Source organism: Miscanthus floridulus, chromosome 6 (genome assembly GCF_019320115.1).
Source record: "Miscanthus floridulus cultivar M001 chromosome 6, ASM1932011v1, whole genome shotgun sequence".
NCBI lineage: Eukaryota > Viridiplantae > Streptophyta > Magnoliopsida > Poales > Poaceae > Miscanthus > Miscanthus floridulus.
Window position 1 is genome coordinate 15,455,139 of NC_089585.1, and position 19,665 is coordinate 15,474,803.

Genomic DNA, 19,665 nt, shown 5'->3' on the forward strand with positions numbered 1-19,665 from the left:
ACCATGTGGCAGCTGTTCCATAGGGGGGCCTTAGTTTCGTCGTGGCACCATAAGTTATTAACCAGGCGACTACTACCATCTTACATGCCATGAAGGCAGTGGGGTCATAGACCATAGAAGCAAAGGAGTATTGCAAGGGAAGATTCAAATAACAAAGGTTCCCTTCGCAACAAGGGACAAGAAATTCAAATCCAATGATGGATTTGATTTAAAGAGATTCAAGTGTTCTGCTAGGACATCCACAATTAATCGATACAGTGTCCAATGTTCTCCAATCACGGCTGGTCTGCTGGCATCCAAATGGTAACTTCTCTTGTAACCCTCTTAACATCGCCCTTGAAAACTCTAAGCACGTCTCACGAACTTAAGGGTAGATGGACGCAATAACACAGCTAAATAAATAAAATGCACATTCCAATAGTCTTATACGGGTACACCATACAGGCATCCAGTCTCCCATTCATGACACATGCTTCACCTTCCCTACTAGCGGACGATCTCAACAACTATGGATGAAAAAACAACGGAAAGATTACAATATCGGAGCACAACGACGAAAAGCACTACTACAGGTACAGCATCCCAAGGCAACTAATCTACTCTGGACCACACATCTTCATTCCTAGGCTCGACGGATTCTTCTATCGCTCTGGCTATGGATCTACCTCTTCTCTTGGCAATGGCTGAGTGAGGGGAATCAAGGGTTCTACTTCTGACACTTCCAAAGGTGGAGGTGCTGGCGGTACTACAACACCGGTTCTCCTTTCTTTTTGGTGGGTGGACAGGAACCCCCTCCAAGATCGAGGAATCCTGCCTTTCAGCAGCCAACGTCCTCCGCTTGGCCCTGGTGACCAGGAAGGCCTCTCCCAACTGATGGACATGCCGATCTTCAGCTTCCTTTAAGGCTTTCGATATGGCAGTCTCCCGACTCTCAACGACTGCCACACTGGCATGCGCTTCGGCGAGCTGCACCTGGAGCATCCTAGAGAAGATCTCGGCTTCCTCGGCTCGACGGAGGCACTTCTGCATCTCTAAGGCTTGCCGATCATACTGCTCATCCAGAGCAAGCAGGTATGTGGTCAAGTGCACCATAGTCGGACTATCTTCTTGCGCATCCTGCCCTTGCAAAGCCTCCATACAAGCCCTCCATGCCCATCGATTCTTTTTCAAAGGTGGAAAGAACCTCATGGGGGTACGGGCAATGGACTCTTCATAGATCTGGCAGAGATACCGCAAGGCTTTGCGGGCCACAACCTGGTAGGTGTCAACAAAGCGAAACCCGGTTGCAGTCACATTCTAGGCTTCAGTGAAGTCGGGGAACTCTTCACTCTTCCCAATGTAGATGGTAACCTCACACCGCTCGGTGCCATGCTTCTCATACTCACGGCCCTCATACTCGGGACGATCTTTAACTCCAAGCTTTTGCAAGGTAGCATGCAGGATTGGGAAAACCCTCAATGTTCAGGCAATAACTACTAACCCAGGCTCGTGCCATCCTAGCAGTGGTTGTGAGGAAGGACTGAGCAAAAAACTTGCTCCAAAGAAAAGCTAAACGAGCTAAAGTGCGCTGAGTGGTGATACCAATGGCTAAGCCAGACTCTACTTATAAAGGTGAAGCATTTAGTGGTCCTAGCGTGGTCCACCAGGGTTCTAGCGCGGGATCACTATGAATGAATCGACCAAATTTTTCACACGTTTGAGGCGAGCGATGTCCGAGACCATTATTGACTAGTACGACAACAGGGCAAGTGTCCGACAAGAGCGTAGAAAAGAGTATGGGGAGACGTGGGTCACGACCGGTGTGAACCACGGACGAATGCGGAGCACGAAGCCATAGTGTAGAAATAACTCCAAAACAGGAACGAGTCAGTCGTGCACAAAACGACACGTGTGACACCTATAGATAGTGTATCAGCAAGCAACACGGCACTACAATGCACAAATAGGATATGCATGAATGCACGTCCTATACGTCCTTCCACTGTTGCCAGCATATAGGGCAACCATTCTTAGATTTTTGGCACATCGTTCTCTCCCTATATCTAGTCGATACTATCGGACTATGCTCGGGGTCAGTGTACCTACAGAAAAATTGATTAAACCTACCTAAGTCAGCAGAGTGCCATCTATCCTGGATACATAACCATAGTAATAAGGCTACTTATATAGCTTCGCATAAAGACGTCATATTCTTTGAAAAAAAATGTTGTCAAATTTTATTTAGAAAAGGTTCTAAAGCTTTATTTCCTCATTTATACTCTGATACCACCTGTGGTAGAACTGCCTAATCTAACGCCTCTTAGGAGTACTTGTCTTTATTAGACACTAAGTACTCAAGGGAGGGCACCAAATTACGTAGTTCCATCGAGCACACCCCAAGGGAGAACCAAAAAATCCACATTTTCTATCAAGATCACAAATGAGAGAATAAAGCTTACATCATTCTTAACCATTTCTTACATCACTTTCCATGTAATATTAGAGTATAATATTTATTATTTATAATAGTGAAATATGAACATGTTATCAGAGTTATGAACAATTTAATTTAACAACGGAATATAAACATGTGATCAGAATTACAGTGGAAATAAATATCTATTCATGATATGATGAAGCATCGATATATAAACTATGACAACAAATTATAAAACTTTTATTTATAAAAAAACATTTAGTAAGAGTTATAAATAGAGACTATGATCGCAGCGTAAAGGAAATCCTCTCTACGCCCACCAGGAGGAATCCACACACAAGAGTCACCTCTAGCATCCACCTGTCACCTGCAATAGGGAAAAATAAAACCTTAAGTACTTAATTGTACTCAGCAAGACTTACCCGACAGAAGAAAAGAAAAGACTCCAAGAATATGCAATGTTATCTAGCTTGTGGGTTGATTACATCTGCAGAAGCATTACTAAGTGTGCGTCCTTATATTCGATTTTAATAGCAGTCGTATTAGTTCATTAATCAACCATTCTATGTAAGCACATGTGCTACTTTCAAGAAGGTGGTAAGCAATTAGATTTCTTTTTTCCATATTTCATTTTTCAGTTCTTACTAGGGTGCTAGACCGTAGACAAGCCGTACCGAATTGCCTGGTGATTCGTGAATCAATACCTCCAACTGGGTACCCAAAAACACATGCCCCACTTGTACCCTAGGCACAAGCAGGACCAACCCACTACCCTCTTATTATGGGGTCCAGGTCCCTGTCCAAACTAGGACTCTAAGCCTCCGCTCCTAAGTCCCGGACTCAATGCGGTGCAAGAACCTCCACCCAAAAAACCACCATGACAGTCGATCTAGAAAGAGCCAGAACCCATGACAAGAGAGTAACAAGTCTTCCCTACGGCCATACCCAAGTATGTGCTCAGGATAATAAGTCTGTGACTTGCCTAAAGTCCAATACAACGGCCGGTCCTTAACCGACACAGACAAGGAAAACAGTGTAACCAAGTCATGTCCCGTTGGCCGCAGGACACAACCTTTTACACCCACCAATATTCAAACCATATCCCTACCCGGTCACCATTTTTCCTTTCCATAATTTATATTTTCTAAGTGATAATAATACAGTAATATATTTTCTATATCTCACGAGTGACAGGCAATCACTCGACTTCTACCGGAGTCCTATATCATACCAATCTACATGATCCTGTCATACTAGTAAGACTCATAGGATAAAGATATATATGTAAGTGGGTTTCATTCAACTCCTTAAAACTTAAAGCACAGATATAATTTAAAGTGTAGAAAAGTAGGGGTTATGCATCGGAGCTTGCCTGGGTAAGATTTAATCAGAAATTAGCTTTCCATCATGACGACATGATCTCTAAAAGCACCATTTCTCTAGCAACTCCCGATGACTCTGCGATCCATCGACGTCCCTATTATGATATGCAATACGATGCAATGCAAAGACATAATTAATCGACTGCAACCGTGACCCGTAAAATACGATTTACGCCTCTCAAGTAAACGAGCTAGTTCTAACAACGACCGTACTTAAGCTACATATCCATGTTGTCGAATAAGGCGTTATTTCTCAATAAATGTTTTAGTTATACAAACTCAAGTTATTTCTTTATTCTATTCTATCAATTTAATCTTTATTCAAAATAGGGCATTATTATCTATCTAGTAAACTAATTATTCTGGAGCTACAAAAATTATAGTGAGCAGCTAATAATATTAGTAATTTAATATAAAATTTTTAGAGTCAACACTATCATCGATTTATCACGGAAATTCCTACAAGTTCATATTTTAACAATATTAAACATTTTAAAAATAATTAGAGCAACCCTAAAAACATACCGAACCTATGCGAATAAAATACACTATTAGATTGATCATAATTTTAGGAGCCTAACAAAATTGGTTTCATAATTTTTGAACTCCTAATTGATTTTATATTTAAATAACAAAATCAGTTCAGAATTTATATTAGGAAATCTTCACTAATTCCTTGGAAAAAGAAAAGAACACTGCGGCTCAAATGGCCCACGGCGAGCGCAGCTCCAGCACGGCCCACGACCAACGAGTTGGCTCGGCCCGTAGGCGCACAGCGCGTGGCCCAGGCGCGGGTGGCACTAGGCTGGCCCGGACAGGGTGAGCACGGCCCAAGCGGCGCGGACGACTTTTACATAAAGACCCCAGGATTTCCTTCTAACTACGACAAGGTCCAACTACTATTTCGTACACCCACTGACAAGTTCATTTACCCCCTTGGCTGTCACCTAATTCACGCTCGTACGTCCCTAGAGGCAGAGCACCATGGCGGGGACGATCCGATGGCGGCCAAGACCGACCGAGGAGGGCACGGCGGCGGAGGAGGGTGGTGTGGGGGCTTTGCGGGGTCGCGACGTACCAGTGGACGCAAATGGCGCCACCAGAGAAGCCCCATGGTGGCTCGGCCACGCGCGGCAAAGGTATGCAGGGGCGGTGGCGAACGACGCGCGCGACGGCGAGGGTGTCGGGCCTGGTTCCACCCCAACAGCGTATGCGTGGGGCGCGGGAGGTCGAGACAGAGCCGCTACTAGTCATGTTAGGCATGGGGGTGCTCCGAGCCGAGCTGGACACGAACACACCCATGGAGGCGTCCCTGGAAGGACTGCGCGCGGCAGCCAGCGACGAAAACGGCACACACGTGCACACCGTTGAACTAATGGCTTTCGATCCACTTCAAAGCTCTCTATAACTTCCTAACGGCGCTAGGGATTCAAGGAATTGGAGGGATATACCTTGTGAACGACGAATTTGGACTAGAAAGGAGGGCGATCATGGTGACGGTGCTCCTGACACGGTGGCTGCACAGCGGCTACGGCTGCTCGTGAACTGGGTGTTTGCCAAGGCGGGCCACGACGGGGATGCGGCGCGGGGCAGCGCGGTCAGCAGCGGTCGCGTGGCGCGTAGCTGTGGACCGGCCGACAGCCCGGCAGGGGCACGATAGCCCGCATCATGAGAGCGCGTGACGTAGGGAGGAGGAGGGGCGCTGGTGCTACGCGGAGGAACGGGAGCAGCCGCGGAGTGCGAGGAGGTGCACGCACGCTCGCGAGGGAACAAAGAGCCGACGATGGGTGGCAGTAGGCGTTGCGACGGTGACTGCGGCGCTGCGGGTGCTGGCACGGCAGTGCAAGCAAAGGCAAGATAGAGGCAGAGGCAAAACAACGGCAGACGCAAAGGCAGACAGAGGCGTTGATGGTGCTTTAAAGAGCGCTGCACCGCTGCTGGCTGCTGGTGCGGTAAAGCACATGCTCGGCTGGCACTCCCATTAAAACTCGGACACGACGCAAGCGAGGGAGATAAGGACGGTGACTCAGGCAAATGGTCGTGCCTGGGTGCAGAGCGCGTGTGGGCATCAACGCTGGCAGTGCATGCAGGGGCACAAGCGGGCCAGGCATTGCGGGCAGTGTGAAAAGCGGCAGCGGCCCGACCGAAGCTAGACGTGGCCAAAGCGAGAGTGCACTGCTAGTTAAGTCGAGGCCGAGTACACTCGAGAAAACGACGAGGCACTACCGTCCCTTAGACTAGTGCATAGACGGGACAACTCGAACCTAGTGGGACACGAAGGCAGCTAGCTCCTCCGGGGTTAAGTGGGTCGTGCGGTGGGCGGAGCACACGACTGGCTAGCAGTGCACACGGCGACCACAGGCCGAGCCATACGACGGTGCGTAGTGATGCGCACGAATTTAAATAGACGCAAAAACCGTGGATTATCTCGCTAAGATCCAACCACAACCTACACCGTGTTCAAGTACACATCTTGATGCAACCAGTCGCGTAAAAACATAGAAATATTGCCTAACCAGTGTTGTTGGAATTTAAATGCCAAAATGGCATTGTCTACACTCTTTTTCAACTTAGAAAGAATAATAACTTAGCTAGAACTAACAACCTTTAGCGCTTTTGCCGTAATTTTTAATATGCCTACCTAATTAATTTCAACCACTACGCATTTCTTACACTAGTCCATACGTCATACTAACTCGTAGAAACAAAACATTTAGGAACTAATTAAACCGTTGTTCAATATAATTCGCCAAATGACACTTTTAAACATAAGTTTTTTTAAAAATTTTGAGAAAATCGTTTCGGTAAATCCTCTTAGGTCTAAATCTCGGTGCTAAGCAAGCTCGTAACACCAGAGCTGTTACAGCCGAAAGGGTCCCCTGCCGTACTGTAGCCACAGCAGGGGCAGGTGCCAAAGTCAGCTCTGCTGTCACATCTAGTCATTGTAGCAGCATGGCAGCCTGGCATATCTGTGTACTAGGATTAGATGGGTAGAGTTGTATATATAGCTTCCCACTGCAACTCAGTAAAGTGGGCGAGTTCAGTTTTGTCATCTCCTTTGCAGAGCTCCGGCCAACGTTGGTGCTTGTGTTGTGTGCGCGCACTCTGTTCTCCCTCCCTCTTCTACCTCCAGCCGTAATGTGTGAGCGGTCGGCTCACCCGTGCGGGAGATCTCGGGACCAACAGAGCACATGAAGTTATCTATCTTTAGTGGACATGGCCGAGCCAAAACTTAAATAACATACTCCAGTGCTTGATGAGAAGGAATTGCAAGATATTTGATTTAGTGTCTCCTGATTTAGCGAAACCAGGATAGTTAGAAACACAATGAACTGAAATCACAAATGGTATCTACAAAATATCGAAGCCAAAAGTTGAAATAAGTTAAAGCATCATATTTAGCCTCTTGGCTCTTGCTATATAGGCACTTGTTAAACTTTGGAAAAACCATGTAAATAGATGCTATAGTGAAAGACCATTGGTTCCACTGAATGAAAAATTGCTCTTTTTTTGGTATTGAAAAATGAACATAGAAGGTACCAGGTCCAAATTTTGTGCACCAGGTCCTTGTTGAAGCCTTGAAGGTATGTCTGATCCTAGTAGAAACATGCTACTTGAACAGCCATATATCTGAATGTTTACATATTTGCTGATAAATTATTTTATCAGAGTCTGGAGTATTATGTATCACAATTTGATTCATTTTTAAAGTAACAGACCATCACAAATTAAAGGTTGACATACATACACAACACTGTTGGAGAACTTGCAATTTCACCTTAACAATATAGAAACTACTGATTACTGTAGGTAGAAGTAGGAAGTTAGGAAGAAAAGAAATACAGCATTAGCAAACTCTTGCCGTAATAATCTATGTTTCCAAAGAAACTAACATAACATACCGGACATTGTAACAGGCAATTTGGCCTAACCAGGAAGAACTGCTGCCATTTCAGCGCTGCAACAAAGAAAACGAACTCACATCGGTCCACCCTTCAAGCATAGCAGGTCAAACAACATGAGCAAGCAATTATTAATCTCTCAATGTACATGAGAAAGATGGTTCCAAAATATGTTTTCACATGGAAATAGTAGTTGGCAAGAAAGGTGAGACATAAGCACAACACCACATACATGAAGTTTGTCAGATATCAAGCGACACTATTAAGGAAATTATCAAACGAAACCACGATCAGATAGAACATAAACAGTGTTTTATCCAATGCAGTCTACGTGCTCTCTGAAAATCGAAAATGTGACTATATATGTAAGAAGAAGCACAAATCCAAAATCCGTGAGGAAATTGACATGCTTCAGAACTGCAGCTCGTCAAACCAATAACATAAGCTGTGCTAGGTGAGGAGAGGAGGGACATAATATCAGAGCGGTGTTGGGTCATCTGAAGCGTTTTATCTTAAGCCACATAAAAGATACGAATATTTGGCTTCCATAGTCTTCAACGTCATCTCTACATGGCCTGGGCAACATTAGGCTACAGAGAAATATGAATTTAAACATGGCTCAAACCAGTTTGGAGTGGCATAGGAATGTAAGGTGAAGATACCATGGGCAATATATATCAGCAATCCACATTTTGGGTCTGACAATAAACTATCACATATTATTAGTCATATTGTGCTATATCTGCTAACAAATTAGCTACTGTAGGTATAACAAACTATCAAATTGTCTTCCTTTTATCTTTTTTTTCCTTTGCTCCTTTGCCTACACTAATACGGAACGTGAACAAATTTTTTTTACAGCTATGGCTATCAGGGTTAAATGACATAAAGAAAGGAAACATATATACTCCGTATAAATTAGTGAGTACAGAAGTGCATATAATTTACTTATGGAAGGATATTTCAAATGTTGGGATGGGTGCAGCTGTCGATTACCATGGAGTGAGTTGACCCTTTCTAGCAGCAATAACAAATCATGGAAGACACCTCCTTGTTGCTTTGATGTTCTTTGGCACCAAGCACGGCATCAACTGCAAGCAGCTCCTTCATCCTGAAGCAACGGGCAAGGGGCAAACACATTTGCATACCTTCAGCCTAACCTGCACAAGCCGTACGAAATAGAATTGAGTCTGAGCTCAGTGGAAGAGGTTGAGTTAAAGCAGCAGGGAATGGCAGCCAATTCAAAAATCAAAGAAAACCGAGCAGGAAATAATTTCATCTAGAACTGGATAGCCCAGAATCCCAGGATAACAGGAGCAGGCAATTAAGAAATGGAGCACAGCAACAAAAGAACACGAATCAGGGGAGAGCAAAATCCAAACATGGGGAGATATTGAGCAAGACGCAAGAGGAAAAGAGCAGAGTAGGGTAATAGAGGATGAACGGAGAAGAAGGTACCGTCGATGCGCGGAGTTAAAGTGGGCCCCGAGCGACAGAACCGAAGGAACAGGCGCCGGAGACGACGGAGGCAGTCTCTGCAGCAGCGGCGAAGACGGCGGAGGCAGTCCTGGCTGTAAGAGATGTAAGAGCGGGAAATTGGGGAGAATGCTCGAGTTCCATTCATCACCGCGTGCTGTTACACATAGAGGTGCCCAGGCACCGGAGGCCGATCCAGACATCGTGGTCATCCCTCACGCCTACATGCTAGGAATCGTGTACAGAAGAATAGGAATTACTACACAGGTCGCTGACACTGGCAGCGGCGGCGGCGCGTGCGAGGCTGAACCCCGCACCATCTGGAAACGATGCACCGAGGTTAGAGCACACCTCAGGTAAGATAATTGGCACGCTGGGCCAGATCCAATAGCAAAAGAAAGAAAAGTGAAGCCCAACCGGTGTGAAGCAAGGCAGTCCACGCGGACACACTGAGGACAGCTGCGGAGCCGGCACGCGTGGAAGCAGTAATTGCAGGCGGTGGTGTAATACAGGTCCCGTTCATCTGCCCTTAAATCCAGTTTAATCTGTTTTTTTTAATTTAATATAGTATTTTTTTCATAAATTTCTTCAGATTTCTCCAAGCAAGCAAAGCCATAGGCCTTTATTTTTTTTATAACACGAAATCACACTGAATCATCCGGAGAGCAGGGAATCCATACGGCATAAGGAAGCAATTAGTACTAGCTACATGCCGGACTACTAATTGACCCGTTGTTTTGTTGAGTACGGGACATGTACAAATGCATCTTTTTAGCGGAACAAAATACAGAATCGTCTGACACGTTTTTTTTAAATGGAGCACTTCCTTATTTTTTTTTCTCGAATATGTAAAAGGTTTACGCATCATTATATTAAAATAAAAAAAAACGGTTTGTTATATCAACGCCACGCACTAGTCGGGGCGAAGGTTATACAATGAGCTTATCCCCACCTAGCAGACTGCAAACACTTCCTTGCATTTTAACTCGACACAACATACTACTAGAACATACATCTATCTGTTGAATAGGAGTAAGCTGTCAGGATTCATTACTCTTACAATCTTATTTTAAATTAAATATCTTGAAATTTGCTTTGGCAATAGCATGACATGGGATACACCGGAACGGAGATGGACTGTAAGGGCAGTCCCAATGGTGCATTGATAATGGTTTCTATCTTTATTAAATAACTTGTCACGTAGGCAAAACGCTGATATGGCAACGTAATTAATGAAGAAAGAGAGCAAAAATCATAGAAATGGTTTCTTCATGAAGAAATTAGGTCTACTCTTGACCCAATGCACCAAGAAACCATGAAATCGTCATTGGGGAGAAACCACCAGTTTCTAGGGAGCTCGTTGGACTCCCATTGGAGGAAGAAGATAGAGTTGAGAGAGAGAAAGAGAAAATAATTATTACTCATAGAAACCATGGGTTGAAAAACAGTATTTTTTTTAATGCGGCATCCTATATTATAGAAACTATCAGTTTTTTTTTATTGGGACGGCCCTTAAGCACCATTTCGTGATCCAAAATATTTATTAGCATTCTGGGCAGAAAGTCTAGTGGGCGTGGAAATAATACAACAGGCGCACTATGAATTTGGTACAACACTAGCGGGAGGTCCTCTTTAGTCCGAGTCACTGCAAGATTTTTATCTGGATGGATAAAAGAAAAAAAAATCATTTCTTTGCTTTTGGTTGTAGCAATTTCACAAAAATGAGAAATAAAATCGAATGTTTACATGACAATTAGAAGGACTAAACATGAGCTAATTATAAAACTAATTACATAACTTATGACTAATTCATAAGACGAATCTATTAAATCTAATTAATCAATTATTAGCACATATTTGCGCCCACTCACATGTGGAATGAGCACATGACGTCACCTCTTTTCATGTGGGCCCAGACAATATTGCTATCCGTCTGAAACAGACAACAGAACTGCTTCGCTTCTTGTTTAACTGAACAAGAACACCGCCTTTTTGTTTTATTTTTTCTTTTGAAATCATAAATATGCCAAACGCCCAAATATATTAGGGAAAAAAAAGGAAGAGAAAAGAAAAAGAGCAAGCCGACCAGCAGTTGGGAAAGCCTGAAGCGCCTCCCTGAAGAGAAGAGAAGCGACCGCCCCGCCGCGCCCCACCTGCTACTCCCCTCGCCGTCGCCGCCAGGCCGTGATCCCGCGATGTCCTCGTGGCTGCGGAGCGCAGTGAGCAAGGCCGTCGAGGCAGGCGGCCGCAGCGGCGTGGCCCGCACGGTCCTGGGCTACGCCGACGCCGTCGCCCACCACGCCGGCCAGGCCGTCGCCGAGGGCGCCAAGATCATCAACGAGCGCATGGTGATTCCTCTCCGCTCCCCGCCCCCCTGTCCCCAGAGTCCGTCCAATTGGCCTGGAAAAGCGTTTCGTGTTTTTGTTGCTGATGAAGCGGTGCCAATTGAGAAATAAATAAATCCAACTTATAGGGCGGAGGTGCGCCTCGCGTGTAATTTGAGCTGCCGTTCTACCTTCTTCTGGTTCAATCTATGTGGTAGCTTCTAATTCGAAGTGACAATGGAGTAATGAGTGATCTGTCAGTGCCACACTGCCATGTTCTAGGACGGGGGTTGCTGCCAAAGAGGGGGAAAGGGTTAAAAATTGGGGCATTTGGGCATTTAGGGTTCACGCTGGTGCATTACGCATAGACTGACTGTCCTTTATATTGAAAAACGCTTGTTTACTGATGATGACTTGATCTGAGGAACATGTGTGTATGTTTTTATGGGATTTGCAGAGCACTCAGAACTATAAAAGTGTCAAGCAAACAGTGAAGCTATTGGAAGAGGTAGCGGTTTCATCACGCGGGGGATGAGAGAGTTCAAGTGCTAAGGCGCTGGCTCAGGGCCCTACAGGAGGTTGAGGCTGAAGTTGGAGGTTCGGGTGGGTCTCCTAGGCAGAATGTCCCTTCAAGCGAGCCAAACTCCTCGAAAGCATCATTGGCTAAAGTATGCATCTGCCTATCAGATTTCATGTTCTTGGCTCTTGGGTTTTGCCTAATCATACAGGGAGCTTATTATATTGGCTTTGTATCGTCATTTATAGCATATTGGCATCACACTTAGTGATATTCTTGTTTTCATCTGTGATGACATCATAGACACATCTCTGCAGGTTTTGTTTTACGATGCTGATATTGGAGGGCCTCCTATGAATTTCCGAGATGTATTCCTTTATAGCCAAGCACTTGAGGGTATTACGTTGTCCATGGTGAGCTAGTTCAATTATTCTATCCTGGCTGTCAAGAACTCAAGATACTATCTGCACCTGAATTACCCAACAAGAAAGTGATTGCTGTAATAGATTTCTGTTGTTTCTTGTACCACACTACCACCGCTACAAGTTAAGCATGGCTTATCTTTTCCTTGTCCAGATTCTTGAAGCTCCTAAGGAAGAAGAGGTCTCCCTTCTTCTAGAAATTTTCGGGTGAGCTTATTGTCCAAAAGATGTGCCGATGATTTTGCTATTTTTTTCAATAATCCAAGCCATTTTCATCTCAGTTTTCGGTTCAAGTGGAATGTCTAAGTACACTAAGAAATTACTCTGAGCTTGAACACTTAAACTCTCTCCTGCAGTTTCTATATTATAAACATATAATTAAATGCACTTGGTCTGGATAGAACAGGGAAAATTGTCATCTAAACTATATTGTTGACTGACCTGGAAGCAATAACATTTGCACTTGACTTTAGGATATACTAGTGCCTCTAGAAACTTACTGCTTTGATGTGAAGAATCGTACTTCACCTTTAATGTTAAGAATTTATTTTATGGGTTTCTATTGCAAGTACAGCACTGCCTGCTTGCTATTTCTTTATGTGGCTATAATTTTGTTATGTGATATCTTTCCTTTTGATGTTTCATACTCTTACAGTCTTACTGAATGTGCAATTAAGATTACTTTGGGCTCTTATGAAGGCTCTTATGATTATATATGTTAGCTTCCCTGAGAAAACAATCTTTCACCCCATCATTTTTTTAATCATTGGTTTGGCCGTGGCTGTTTGACATGATTCTGTCTACTGTTCCTTGAACTTGAGTTTCAGTATTTGTTTTCTTCATGAGCATCATCTCCATTTTAAATGACAGTCATTTGCTACAGAATATGTCTTACAGGGGGGAAAGAAGTTAATAATGCTATAGTGAGCAGTATACAGGATTTGGCAAAGTCATTCTCAAATTATCATGATGAAGTCCTGGTATGTCTGCCAGTTGTCTGATGTAAACTTATAAGGCTAAATTATCATGTAATACTTGGCGCAAAGTGTTCTAATTATTCACCAGTTGTTATGTACTTGGTATTTTATTTTTCCTGGAGAAAGAATGGTGTATTTTATTTTCCTGTTTTCAATATCAAATTTTGCATAAATTGACTTTTCTTGTCATTTGTCAAACAATATTCTTGTATCTGTATACATGTAGGTGAAACGTGAAGAGCTACTTCAGTTTACGCAAAGTGCCATTTCAGGTCTAAAGAGGAATGCTGACATTGTGAGGTGATCACTATTCTACTGATTTGCTCATGAAGTCTAATTTTTCATGCGTGTGTGAGCAAGGATCGACCAGCCTGATACAATGTAAGCAAGGTTTGCACACGGGAATAGTAGGTTGATTATGAGAGTACAGGATACTAGATTATATAGTGAAGTATGTCATAGGGTTTGGTTTATAGAATTAGCACAGCAGAGATCCATGCCTAATAGGAAACAATCTACATGTGCTTCATAGGCCCATGGCCCATGGCCAGCGCTGCACAATGGACGTGGACCACGTCCTGGGTCCATCTGTCTGTCTAACAGTAAACATCATCTATCTTTCATATGTGATATGAGATTACATTTAATCGTTCACCTCAAAGTGCCAGTAAGGATATTTAGCAAATCAGGGTGTTATCCCATGCAATTTTCTAGCCTAAATATAAAGTATTATCAGCCATCATTGCACTGTGACTTATAGTTTTAACCTGCAACATATGGAAAGCCTGAAAGATTAATTTAGTACTTTTGCCTTTGTTTTGGGCTATTATTATTTCTTGTTACTCTAATATGTGTATTTCACTTCAGGATAGATGCTGAAGCTCTAGAATTGTGGAAGAAACTAGATGAGAAGGAGGCATCACGAGTTCAATCAATTGGTGATCCTGATAAAGTTACAGAAAAGACTTCAACTGTTGAGGTGTTTACTCTGTGATATATGTTCTGATTAACTACTTTATTTTTACTTGTTTCTGCAGTACAATTTGTCAATGCTTGGTTAGATGTTCACAAAGGTACTTGGGATCTATCTATAAGCGGGCACAGTGTCATGTGCAGACATACACTTGGCTTTAGGCTTTTGATTATTTCATTTAAGTTTCTTATGATCCCAGACTCATTAAGCAAATTTAGTCAGGCAATTGCATTAGCAGATGGATTCTTCCTGGAACTAATGTTGTACATTCAATGTCAACCAGTTTGTTTTGATATGTTGCATCTTTTTATAAGTAATAACTTTGTTCTGCCTCCATAATGCTTTTAGTTTGGAACAAGCTAACTCTATTTTCCACCTTGTTCAGTCTTTCAAAGAAGCACTCACTGAAGCTCGATTCTGCTCTAGAATGGAGGAACTTCTATTGAAGAAAAAAACAATTAATACTGGGGACTCCTTAGAGATCCACTCTCAAAAGGCATGTTTATTTGTGATTTTCTGAGGATTTCATTTTCCGGTTATATACACGTTTATATTCTGCTTATATTCAGTCTCACTCATAAATTGACCAAACACCACAGTTGCATGGACACTTGAACAAAAGCAAAGGTTCAGTGATAGTTAATCTCTTTAGTGCTAACTATTGGGATCATGCATACTTTACTGTTCTTTGTTTTGTTCTTGGATCTTCATTTTCTGGACATAATCCTTTGAAGAAAGTTAATTTATGAGCTATGGGACTCTGAGCTCCAAGAATTTTTCTCTTTTACATTAACTTTTCATTGAATAGTCTATATCATCTGCAGTATGGCCCATGTTTGTTGTGGCACGATAACCATGCATGTTGATTTCCTTCTAAATTATTGAATGGGTCAGGTGAGCAATCGCCAATGTTGCGCTGTAATTGTGTCAAAGTTTCATCTTACCTGTTGCATTGTTTAGACTTGCAAATACTAACTTGATAGTCATTCTGGACGAACTCTGCTTATATATGTGGACATTGGTGAAAATACAGCTATATTACTAACATAATGGACTAAAATATTGCAGGTTGAGAAATTAAAGGTATTGGCGACTTCCCTTGCTAATTCATCCTCCAAGGCAGAGAAGCGTATTTTGGATCACAGGTTTAGCTTAACTTTTCAGTAGGCATCTTTTAAAATCATTTGTTGATTCTTGTTAGAATCTTGAAGCTTGTACAAATTAAGGACTCTGCTTTCTCTTTGAGTTTGTGTTTCTAGTGGATGAAATCTTGTTCTTGTGACATGTTTGATTTCCTAGTACGTACGGATTAATTTTAGGAGATAATCATTTGAAAAAGGAACACCCATATTAACACTTGCCAGAGGAACGTATGTCTATGCACACATCAAACTTCAACTATATTCGTTGTGACAGTATAATCTGCATTCTGTATACTTAACAATTCAATTTACATTGGCTTAAAGTATAGGGATGTCAGAGTTACTGTGCTTTTGTTTAGATATTAGTTCAGGCATTTGTCGCTAAATAAGCAGGATTATCAGTACGCAATTCCTAGTCTATGTGAAATCTGTTCACTAGTGAGTACACCATGAATACAAGTCATGTTGTTCACTTGCCACTATTGTGGTTTTATGATTTTTCAAAATCTCGTTTGGTGCATTTTGAAACAAATAAATAAATACCGAAAACCTTCCAATGACCTTTCAAATTTTACTATTTCAGACGCCAGAAAGAAGAGGCTCTTAACTTTCGTGCTAAAAAGGAGAACGAAGTGATCGCTGTTGAGAAGGTAAGAATCCAAGCTCATATGTAGAATCTGCTTGTAGCTCTTATACTATAAAAGGTCACACATCATATAACGTAGAATTCTGATTGCATTTCCCTTCTAGCATATAATTATAGCTATGCACCTTTGTAAGCTTTTTTTCAACTTATTTCATTGCATCTGATAGCTGCATGGAAAGCTATTCTGCTTGCACATGTATATCTATATCTGTGGTACTTTATACAATGGATGCACATTTAAGTTCTGATTTGTTGTAATCTGCTGGTTGCACAAACAAATCCTGTTTTCTAATGTGTCTCATGTAGGATTTGACTGCTGAGATTTCTGAATTGGAGAAGCAAAGGGATGAACTTGAGGCTCAGTTGAAGAAGGTACCTTATCCTGAGACCTCTATGCAAGATTTTATTTTCTTCTTGTTTTTTCCTGTCTCCTATTATTTTGTGAAAGTCAAACATTTGTTCTGATCTTGATTTGTTTCCAATGTTTCATGATGAACAGGTCAACATTTCACTGAATGCTGCTGTTGGTCGACTAAAGCAGACGAGGGAAGAGAGGGACCAGTTTCATGAAGCAAACAACCAGATGATCTTCAGTTTACAAGCAAAGGTGGCTACGCTTTCCAGTTTCAGTTTTGATCCTGCTGTGTTTGATGGGATCGATGTTTATTATCTTTTTCAATATATTGACTAGATTGATATTTGTTTTCTGCATCAACTTAGGAGAATGACCTGTCAAAATCTATTGACTCATGTAACATGGAGGCCAGTGTAGTCAAGACTTGGGTAAATTTCCTCGAGGATACATGGCAACTTCAGTCGTCATACAATGAACAGAAGGAAAATAAAACGAAGTATGTAATTATTACAAGTTTCGACCCTTTTGTCCTATTATTACTCTTCTCATCCTGTTGTGAAGAATATTGTGACAAAATAATATGTTTGCCTGATTCAGCTTTACTTTTTGTTTAGTGACGAGCTGGAGAGATGCACAAACAATTTTCTGAAGTTGACCAAGCATCATCTTTCTTATTTCAAGGTTGTTGGCTGAATATATGTTGTTCAAGCATTGTATTATTGTAGTATATATTTGATTCAGTTTCTCATATGCATCCTTTTTCTTGGGCAGGAGGTTCTTAGCCCGTCAATTGAGCGGATCCGCACATACGTGGATAATTTGGCAGTCTTAAATTCTAGGTTGTTCAATTGTTCTTTGTAATGTCTTACATGTACCCTTCCTTTTTTGTATATCCAAAATAGAACTAATGGTTTTGCAATCTGTATTCTGAACCAAATTTTATAGGGAGGAGTCAATAGAGCATGGAGGGGATGATGAGGTTTCTGAGAAGACAAGTCCACAAAAGTCCCTTGAGGAGGAATATTTGGAAACTGAAAAGAAGGTCCTTTTTAGTACCTAACATTGATATTACACCTGAACTCAACTAGATGTTGTTAAGGTCACAAACCTGCCCAAATAAAGATCCCTAGCTGTCTTTGTATTATAATTCGTGCTATGAACATAAATGGTTTTTTAGCCTATTCAGCTTTTTATATAGAATGGATAGCTGGTTGACAATGTTCCCACATATTCAGATCGTAATTGCCTTCAGCATTGTAGATCGCATGAAGAAGATGTTTTATTCTGAGCAAGGGGCTAATTCTAGGTACTCCTGACTCTTCTCAGCTTTAATTACTGAGTCTCTTTTTCGTGCTTGTGATCCCTGCAGTTGGACAAACCACCTTTCCCTCTCAATTTTCAGGCAAGATGATGCAGAGGTCAGGACCTTATTTTCTGAGATTGAGAAACTGAGGGAAGTATTTGAGTCGGTAGAGAGGCCGACACTAGACATTGAAGTCCGCAAGGCAAAGGAACCAATGAAGGACAAGTCTGGATCTAGTCGTTCAACCAAAGACAAATCTGAAGCGAGTCATTCACCTGTTCAGGCACCCTCTTCACCCAAAGATGTGCCTGTGGACTCTCCGAAATCTCCAGGGAAATCTGAGCAGATGCTGGACACAGATTCAGAGCTTGCAAAGTTAGAATTAGAATTCGGAAAAGTTAATAAAGACCATGAGGAGATAAGCGGTTGGGACTTCGACGAACTTGAAGAGGAGCTGCGAGCTGACATATCTAAATCAAACAATCCAAAATAACCACGCTCCTCCGACATTTGTGAACGCATGGCACCCAACTTTCCATGTGCTGGCTTTTCTGAAAATTTGTACATACTTTGAATTGTTGAATGTACATAATGTTGTTTCATTGTGTCCATGGACGTTCTATATATTATACTCACTGCATGAGAGGTGGAGAACTGGAGATTGTCACACTGTACACTGACAGGGCATTAGCTTATTTGTTTGTTCTTACCATGTACATACATGAATGAATGAATGATGAACATTATGTAGCATTTCCACATTTTGGACTTTGGGACTTATATTTACTAATGATAAAATGCGCTTGGAGTTCCCTGCTAGGTTTTAATTAAGCAGAATTGCTAAGAAATTATGTGTGTTTAAAATAAGCGAAATCTAAACCGATGGCAGGCTCTGTCAGCGGTGCAGTGAGGCGGCTGACGCCACCAGCCCCGAGCTGTGACTGCGGGGGTTGAGCACGTTGGTGCGGCTGGGTGTATCCGTGTATGGACTCTATCTTTTTGACAAGGGAACTTCATTAATTTTAAGATCGTTTTACCAAGATAATACAAAGACTTTAAAACACTTCCGACCTCTGCATAACAAGGATACACACAACCTTAAAAAAGATTTATAAAGTTCAGACACACTAACAATATTCGATTAGTAGACTAGATTGTCACATATGTGCTCGAATAGAAAACTTCTTAGCCACCTGTGCCAATCGTTAAAATGTAGTTACAACCAAATTATGTAGCAATGGCTTGTATAGATAGAATAGCCTATGTACCAAGTCAGTGTGTATCCAAGTAAATAACCTTCAAAGGAGAAGAATTATGTTCCTTTTAAAAAAAAATCATATCATTTCTGTATAACCAAAGTCACCAACCTGTAGCTGCTACACCTAGCAAGGTAATGATTTCAGTTCTTTACTAAGAGCACCTGCAGTGTGGAGGACCGGGGTCGGTCCTATACAGGGTCCCACCAATGACGTGACTTGTCCTGGTACCCGGCTCGCAACGTATCGAACCGGGAGCGTCAATGGCACGGTAGGAGAGAGAGAGGGAGCCAAGACGATTTCTTTTTTCCGTAGGAGCGGGTTCGATACGACGGACCCGGAGCTCCATCGAATCGACCTCGCAATGTATCGACCCAGGTTCGATCGGTGCATTTATTGTATCGATCCACCTTCGAACCGCACACTGTTGATGCTCTAAGATCATATATCTAAGTCCCAAATATACTTGATACACCATATACGGTTGAGGCAAGCCTGAGGCTGTTTAAATAATAGACCAGACGTATAGATATTCATAACTTCAAAAACTTTCTAAGAAATGTATTCCTTTGAA

General features: G+C 42.2%; 1 long non-coding RNA gene and 1 pseudogene across 1 annotated transcript; one reads left to right on the forward strand and one right to left on the reverse strand.

Annotated features, from left to right (window-relative positions):
• Positions 1-4,023: 4,023 nt before the first annotated feature.
• LOC136457733 (uncharacterized) lies at positions 4,024-9,507 on the reverse strand. The gene is made up of 3 exons (XR_010759792.1): positions 9,159-9,507; positions 8,697-8,860; positions 4,024-7,756 (listed from the first exon to the last, which is right to left on the reverse strand). It is a non-coding gene; the product is annotated as an uncharacterized lncRNA (long non-coding RNA).
• A 1,744-nt stretch (positions 9,508-11,251) lies between these two features.
• Positions 11,252-18,489, forward strand: LOC136461735 (intracellular protein transport protein USO1-like; annotated as a pseudogene).
• The last annotated feature ends 1,176 nt before the right edge of the window (positions 18,490-19,665 follow it).